This window comes from Myxocyprinus asiaticus, chromosome 41, assembly GCF_019703515.2.
Source record: "Myxocyprinus asiaticus isolate MX2 ecotype Aquarium Trade chromosome 41, UBuf_Myxa_2, whole genome shotgun sequence".
NCBI lineage: Eukaryota > Metazoa > Chordata > Actinopteri > Cypriniformes > Catostomidae > Myxocyprinus > Myxocyprinus asiaticus.
Genome location: NC_059384.1, coordinates 17,126,823 through 17,135,200, shown reverse-complemented (window position 1 = coordinate 17,135,200; position 8,378 = coordinate 17,126,823).

The window sequence follows — 8,378 nt, the reverse complement described above, 5'->3', positions numbered from 1 at the left end:
AAAAAAAAAAAATTTAAAAAAAAAATCTTTTAATACAAATCAACCCCTGGGACATTCAAGTTCCCATAGTTGAAGACACACCCACTCACACCCTCTGCCTTTTGTCCCCAAAACATTACTGACCACACTATGGAGCGAGAGAGTGGGAGGGCTAGAAAGGAAACGGTGAGTAAGACAGCAATTTGAAGAATCTGACTTCTCATGCCGTAAATATGTGTTTGCGGCAAAAAATTCATGGAATCAGGCAAAAAGCAGCAGAACTTTTTGTCTAAGATGTCCCACAGAGTTGAGATCATTTGTTGTGTGCTCTGCCCTGTGCTTGACCCTTTAACTTTTGCTTACTGTAGAAGTTCACATGCTGGAAACTGGACAGAACAATGGAAGGACTTCAGTAATGCAATTCACACTGTTTTCATGGTGTCACTGCATGCAATTTTCTAAGAAACATGTCAGAAGAAGAAAGACTCTGCATGTGTTTGTGTGAGAAAAAAGTAAGATATAAGAGATGTTGGAAGACAAAGACAAGGTGACTAAGGGTGCAAGCTTAGGTCAGGACATTTGTGAGAGAGAGAGAGAGAGAGAGAGAGAGAGAGAGAGAGAGCGAGAGAGAGATGTATAAAGATTCACTGTAAGGACAAGATTACTCACTGTGCTCCTGGCTGAAGCTGGGACTGCTCCACTTCACTGCTTGGGTTGTCGCAGCAACTCAGTGCACGGCACGGGCACGCAGAGGGCACAATGCCAGGTAGAGGGGGGATGTTGGCATCGGCCAGTGGTTCTTCCAGCTGGCACTACCAGGAACTCCAATACGCTCCACTGAGGATCCAACTTATTCAACCACCATCTTACACTTGTGTTAAAGCCTATCGTCCATCCAATCTATAGTGGACATTAAGGTTAAAATTTACATACACATGTATTACATTAATTTATGCATTCTAGTAGAATAATTAGCTAATTAACACAACATTCAAAAGAAAAACAAAGAAAACCAGCAATGATACAAACAGCCATACTATTAATTTATGGAGTTTATCTGCATGACTGAACAACAGCCCTTTGTCCCTTTGCTTTCTAATGTTCAAACTAATGTGTCCTGACAACGACTCTCTCCTGCCCTCTCTTGGTCGTTTGGAAATACTACAACTACAAACAAAGCAGTTCTGTGGCCTAGTTTCAAACGACCTTCTATGAATTTGATTGTTGATCATATTGTTTTACACAATGCTAGCTGTTATCAGAAAATACGAGTTCAGTGACTTTCTATTAGTCTGGCCAGATGAACGACAGAAACTCAGAAACCTCAATTTTGGTAACATAACATAACATAAAAAAATAAAATAAAAATAAAAAGTATTCAAAATTAACTAATTTTTAAACTCGTTTCTGTTGCTAGTTATGCAAAAAGAAACAACAAGCGCACAAGCAGAAATTAATTGGCAGTTGTTACCTACCTGATTCATTAAAACCTGATGGAGATGAACTTCCGTGTGGACCTTTATCTAAACCTCTAGAAACTGGGGCAACTTGCTGTCCAAATTGGAACAGAAGTCCAGTAACATGAATCCTCTGGATAACATTGCTTATGAAACAGCAATCTGCTAAAGCGCTCGGGTTCACCTCTTCAAGTAGTCATCCTAATTAGCGACAGAAGAACGCCGACCACTAGATGGCCTCAGTGAACTTCAGAAACTCAATATCAACCAAATTGAAAATATGAAAGGAATAGTTCACCAAAAAATTACAATAGACATTTTTCACACTCCGGGTTTTGGAACGCGGAAGTAAATGATTGCGGATTAAACTTCGACAGCGGTGAATGGAGTGAATGGGAGATCACAGCAAATATTATTTTCACTTACCCATTTGCTCCAAGACCAAAAGAAAAATCAACTATTACGTTTGAATGACTTTCCGGAAGAAGAAAAAAAAAAAAAAAAAAAATAGAGAGCTGTGGATTAAGACAAATTTACTGTCACTCTCTTAGCAGCTGTAATAGAAACCCCCTTGCAGCTGTGGTAATTCCAGGGTAATATAACAAAAAGAATAATGTTATAAACTTACACTCAATATAAAAAAAAATGATCATATAAAAAAATTTGCTAGATTTTCACAGCTAAATAATGCGGAAACGCGTCATCACAGTCTGTGAACCCTCATGCCATCCCAGATGTGAATGACTTTCTTCTGTAGAACACAAACAAAGATTTTTAGAAGAATATCTCGGCTCTGTTGGTCCTTACAGTGCAAGTGAATGGTGATCAGGCCTTTGAAGCTCCAAAAAGCAAATAAAGGCAGCATAAAAATAATCCATGATTTCAGTAGTTTAATCCATGTCTTTTAAAACTGGGTGAGAGCAGACTAAAATGTAAATCCTTTCTCACTGTTCATCTTGCCATTGCAGTCTCTAGACACAATCATGATTTGAAGCTCAATTACACTTCCTAGAACACATGCGCAGAGCACTAGGAAGTGCAATACAACATGAAATCATGATCGCCAAGGAATCTGCTGATGTCAAGATTTATTGTAAAATATTTTGAGAGTTATATTTTGGTCTGTTCTAACCAAAAACCTAATGGATCACTCCAGAAGACATGGATTAAACCACTGGAGTTGTTTTGATTACTTTTATTCTGCCTCTAGGTGCTTTTCTGGAGCTTCAACATTTTTGTAATCATTCACTTGCATTTTATGGACCTACAGAGCGGAGATATTCTTCTAAAAACCTTTTTTGTGTTCAGCAGAATAAAGAAAGTCATATAAAACTGGGATGGCATCAGGGTGAGTAAATGATGAGAGAATTTTCATTTGTGGGTGGTCTATCCCTTTAACAAAGTGTGTACATTGCTAAACCTGTGATTGTTTGCACATTCCTATATAACACTGAGTAGTACCATGGTACATGCTTCCATGGCATTACTTGTGAATTATAATCAGGTACTGATTACAAATTACATGACAAAAATGCAATCAGTAACGTAATCTCATAGATGACATTTTTGGGGTAATCTAATACGATTACTTTTGGATTACTTTCAACCTAATTCTATTTTATATTGTCACATGCATTTGAGTAGGATAATCAATTTAACATAAAAGTACAAAGAGGAAGAAAATTTATTCCATTCTTTATCACTAACAAAAAGAGCTCCTTATGTAATTTTTAAGTGCATTAAACATTACATGAATTAAATAAACATTACATCTAACAGCAATGACAGTGCATGGCCAAAGTTTATAATTCAAAACACTGAGACATCAAGTTAATTTTAAGTGCATAAAACTATAGCAGCATTACAAACATTAATTAATATATAATCAACATAAAACAATCAAAAGAACAAAAATAAATGACCATAAAATCAACAGCAACGACATTGCCTAGGTCAAAACTTTTATCTAAAAACACTGAAACACTTTTAACCCTTACTGTTTACTGATAGTCCATCACCTATTCCAAAGATGAGGTGCAAGATATTATCTTTTGAACAGCAAGAATATTCTAAAAGAGCAGAATATTTTAAAACAGCAGAGTTCCACCGTGTCACACAAAGAACAATTGTGTCAAGTTTTATGTCAAGTTTCATGCAGTGGACTCCACTGCATCAGCAGCAACAGCAGTGCAATGAGCTTTTTTCCATATCGCTGCACATTTTGCAGTTGAATTATTGTGTACCTTGCGGGCAGGACCCTCAAAGATTGCATCCACTAGATCCTTTGAAGCAATTAAGTTCAATGTGTGAGCTGCACACCATTGGTGAGGTAGTAAGAATTTTTTTAAACATATCTAGTTCATTTTAAGTGCATAAAACATTACATAAACAAACAGTATTGAGCCTGAAATCAACAGCAATGACATTGCTAGATCAAAGCTAACAGCTCAAAACTCTGACACACTTATTTTTAACCCTTACTAATTAGTATAATAGTCCATCATCTATTCCTTAGCTGAGGTGCATATCTTAATGTTGTTATGTAAAAGGAGCACATGCTCAAAATGTTCATCAATGAGACTATTGTGCTTCGGGGTAAGAATATGATGATATTTATATGAAAATGATCAATAAATTAGTAACAAATTACTGCCGTTGCCTTGTTAATATGTAATCATGTTAACTATAAAAAAGTAACTGTAGTCCGATTATGAGTATTTTAAAATGTAATTTAATCAAATTACAAGTACTTGATTTTTTTGTAATCTGATTACGTGTAATCTGTTACTACCCATCACTGCTCCACGGTATATATCAAACACTCACAGCTGTTACAGTCATCATCATAACTTTACCATAGTACCAGTAAAGGGTTTATTTTATTTATTTATTTTAAAGGGTGCTACAGGGCTACAGTGATAGCATCTGTTTTTCAATGTGTGAAATCTTCAACCCAATTTATCAACATATCTAGGATACTAAATGTATCTTTGCACAGGCCTTGCACAGAGTCAGAAATGTAAAATATGAACCAGTCCAATTAGTCATTTTGTGTTTTCAGCATAATGCTAAGGAGGGACTGATACTCTCAGTCACCATTAGGGTTGCCACCTGTCCAGGATTTTCCAGGATCGTCCCGGTTTTTGCACATCTGTCCTGGAAAAATTTAACTCCATTCAGGGTCGCAAAATGTCACACATTTCAATTTCATAACAAATTTCCATCAAACTGAACTTTGTGTTCTTTAACAAAATTAAATTGGTAAAACTTTTAATATCTAAGATTACTCTGTTCAATTTGTTGAATATTTGTTATGAAATTAAAATGCATAAATCTTGAAAATATTTTTTTGAGTGAATGTTTATGTACATTTATTTGATTTCCTTTGGTTTAAATGTACGAATGTTTTTTTTATTTTATTTTTTTTATTTTTTATTTTTTTAGACTTTATACATAATTTTATATTTTATACATACATATTTTTACATTTTAAAACATTTAAATGTTCAGTGTGAACCATAAACTCAAGAAAATTGCTTTGGGCCAGAAAAAGTAAATAATATGTTAAACATGTACATACAAAGTTTTTAATTTTTCTTTCTTTTTTTTTTTTTTACACATTTTGATTTCATAAAAAAACAAAAAAAAACAAACAAAACAAAACAATCATAAATAATATGTTTTATTTCTTGTATGATGGCCAGTAATCAGGTCATTGATCAGGTGTCGAGGAATTTAACAGGGTCAAGTGCAACCCTAGTCACCATTGACTTTTATAGCTTATATTTTCAATACAATGAATGTTAATGGTGACTGAAGCTGCCAGTCTCTAACATTCTGCCAATATGTTTGTGTGTATTTATTTAAAATAAATGCCACTTGGTTTGATATTTTGTTATAGAATGCAAATACATTCATTCATTTTAAGTTTAGTTGAGTTTTGTTGGGGGCCACTCTAAAAACAGCTACAAACTGTTTTCTGCACAATGTCAAAGTAATGAGCACAGGTTCTCTTGTGAAACCTACTCACAAAGAGGCAAAGGGTCTTCTGTGCACACTTGATGAACAATAAAACCATTCATGCTTGACCTGAGGCCTGGGTGTTAAACATGTCCTGTAAGGCTTTAAAATCTGTCAAAGTAAGGTAAACATTATAAACCCACTGTATGCCTGGGGGACAGCACACTCACACAAATCAGAAGCTTTGCTATTTCACAGTATATTTTCCTCCCTCTCAACCACTCTCCAGTATTTAAATAAAACATGTACAGTAACACTGCAGACTGGTGACACTTCCATATATATATATATATATATATATATATATATATATATATATATATATATATATATATATATATATAAACAAAATGAACGAAACAACAAAAATGTAAAGGCAAAATACAAATATGTTTATGTTGCCTTTTACAAAGCTTGATGTTGGAACTTTGCTGAAAAGTCTATGATATGTAGTGTGACAACATAACGGGTCTCCCCTACATGGTTATTAGTGCACATGCACAGTCAGCACCAACATTATGGTGTACATTATGTAGGTTTGAAATAGCATGGATGAGCAATTAAATGAAAAGTTGCTAGCTCCTGTAATACAGTGCTGTGAAACGGTGATATATAACTCTGGGGCTTTACAAAGTAGATTTTACTGCATGAAAGGACTTCAAGTCTCTCAAAGTGCTTGTAATACGGGTTGAAATAAAAACACTTGAATTAGCTTATGGTCATATAAACCCTTGCTAGCAAGCCACAGGAGACAAATGACCACCCAGAAGCTTTGCTATTTACCACTACAAATGCTACAGCATTTGAAACTTACCACTAGAGAGCGATGCTTTCACATCACTTAGTGCATAATACATTCTATGTAAAATCTGTGCCTCTATGAATTCAGTTGTTTTTGTAAAGTACTGTTTCAGGTAAAACAGTTTTAAGAAAGTGCTTAAATAGTACAGTACAGAAATACACAGATCAGATTTCCCCTTTTATGATACACTTTCAGGTCAATTCATAATAGGACCTGAAAGTATAGTATGTCAACTTTGAGTTCAGCAACCTTCTGTGTATGTACTGTATGAATGTCACATATTTGGCAGATACTTTTATCAAGGTATACATTTTCACATTTTCTTAACTGTCCATGTGTTCCCTGTGAATCAAATCTAAAACATTGTCATTACAAGTCTAGCGCCATGCTTTACCAGTTACAGAAAGCTACAGAAGCTACAAAGACACCTATATACTGTACACCTTCATGTATTTTAGTGCAGTTTTATATCTTAACTGTAGGGATGTGAGGGATTTTAAGGATTAAAGTAATTAATGAGATCTTGAAGAATATATGTTAACATAATATTTTGTTCATGGTATTACAAAAAAATATTGTAAAGGATCACATGCTCTGTAAAAACAAGGGGTTTCTTAAATAAAAATATCAATGAAGAGAACAAAAATACATACAGTTGAGCTGTTGTGTACTAAACAGATACCCAGTCATTTCCACCAACATGTCACTTAGACATAAAGTACAGAAGCAACCAGAAAAAATTGATCTCGGATCAGAGATATAAAGGTAAATGATATACTGGAGACTGAGGAAAGACAAAACAAATACCTCTCTTTGCCATCTTTAACCTTTTGACTATGAGTCATAGATGGAGACAGACTGTCAGAGGCAGAAACTCAAATCCAATCATTTCCTGAGCTGTCAGAGGCCATTAACGTTTATTAAAGTGAGCCATTCATGTATTAAACAAATATGACAGTCACACACACACAAACATGAGCATTAATGTCAGAACACCTAAAGTCAAGTTCTTTTGCGGCTGTCTTTTTTAAATTATTTTATTTTTTTGTAAATGTATACAGAGAAGCTCTGGGCTGTAAAACGGGCCATTTCACCTAATAAAATAATAGCTAATATTCAGCTGATAAAGTCAGCATAAAAGTAATCTATGTGTCTCCAGTGGTTTAATCAAAGTCTTCTGAAGCGATCCAGTTCGTTTTGGGTGAGAACTGACCAAAATATAACTCCTTTTTCACTGTACATCTTGTCATTGCAGTAGCTAGGCATGATCATGATTTCAAGCTCGATGGATTACTTTTATGCTGACTTTATCTCCTTTTTGGAGCTTTTGGAAATAACTAACCCTTTAACAGGATCTAATCTTTTTTTTTTTTTTTTTTTCAGTTTGGAATTCCTAAGTCCTCGTGGTGGCATAGTGACTCGCCTCAATCTGGGTGGCGGAGGACGAATCTCAGTTGCCTCCGTGTCTGAGACCGTTAGTCCACACATCTTATCACGTGGTTTGTTGAGCGCATTACCACAGAGACAAAGCGCATGTGGAGGCCCACGCTATTCTTCGCAGCATCCATGCACAACTCACCACGTGCCCCACCAAGATCGAGAACCACACATTATAGCAACCACAAGGAAGTTACCCCATGTGACTACCCTCCCTAGTAACCGGGCCAATTTGGTTGCTTAGGAGACCTGGCTGGAGTCACTCAGCTTGCCCTGGATTCGAACTCGCGACTGGTAGTCAGCATCAGTACTCGCTGAGCTACCCAGGCCCGCAATAGGGTCCATTCTGAACATTTTCTCAGAGGATCAGAAACTGAAACACAACTTGTGCAAGAATAATACAAATATACAGAAATATGCACAAAGAGGAGTAAAGAATAGAAAAATTATTATAAAGATTATACAGCACGTATAAGTTAAAGAAATAAACAAACTTATACATTCATTAACATTCATTTTGGAACACTGTGCAGATTTAGTCTGTCATTAACTTTGGACTAATTGGGGGGTCCTGGTTCTTAATCCAGTAGAGAGCAGCATGTAAAATTTAGACACAACAAAATGTTTAAGTCTCATAACTGCATGAGGGGCCTCTATTTAAGCCAGAATGAGATGCCAGGCTG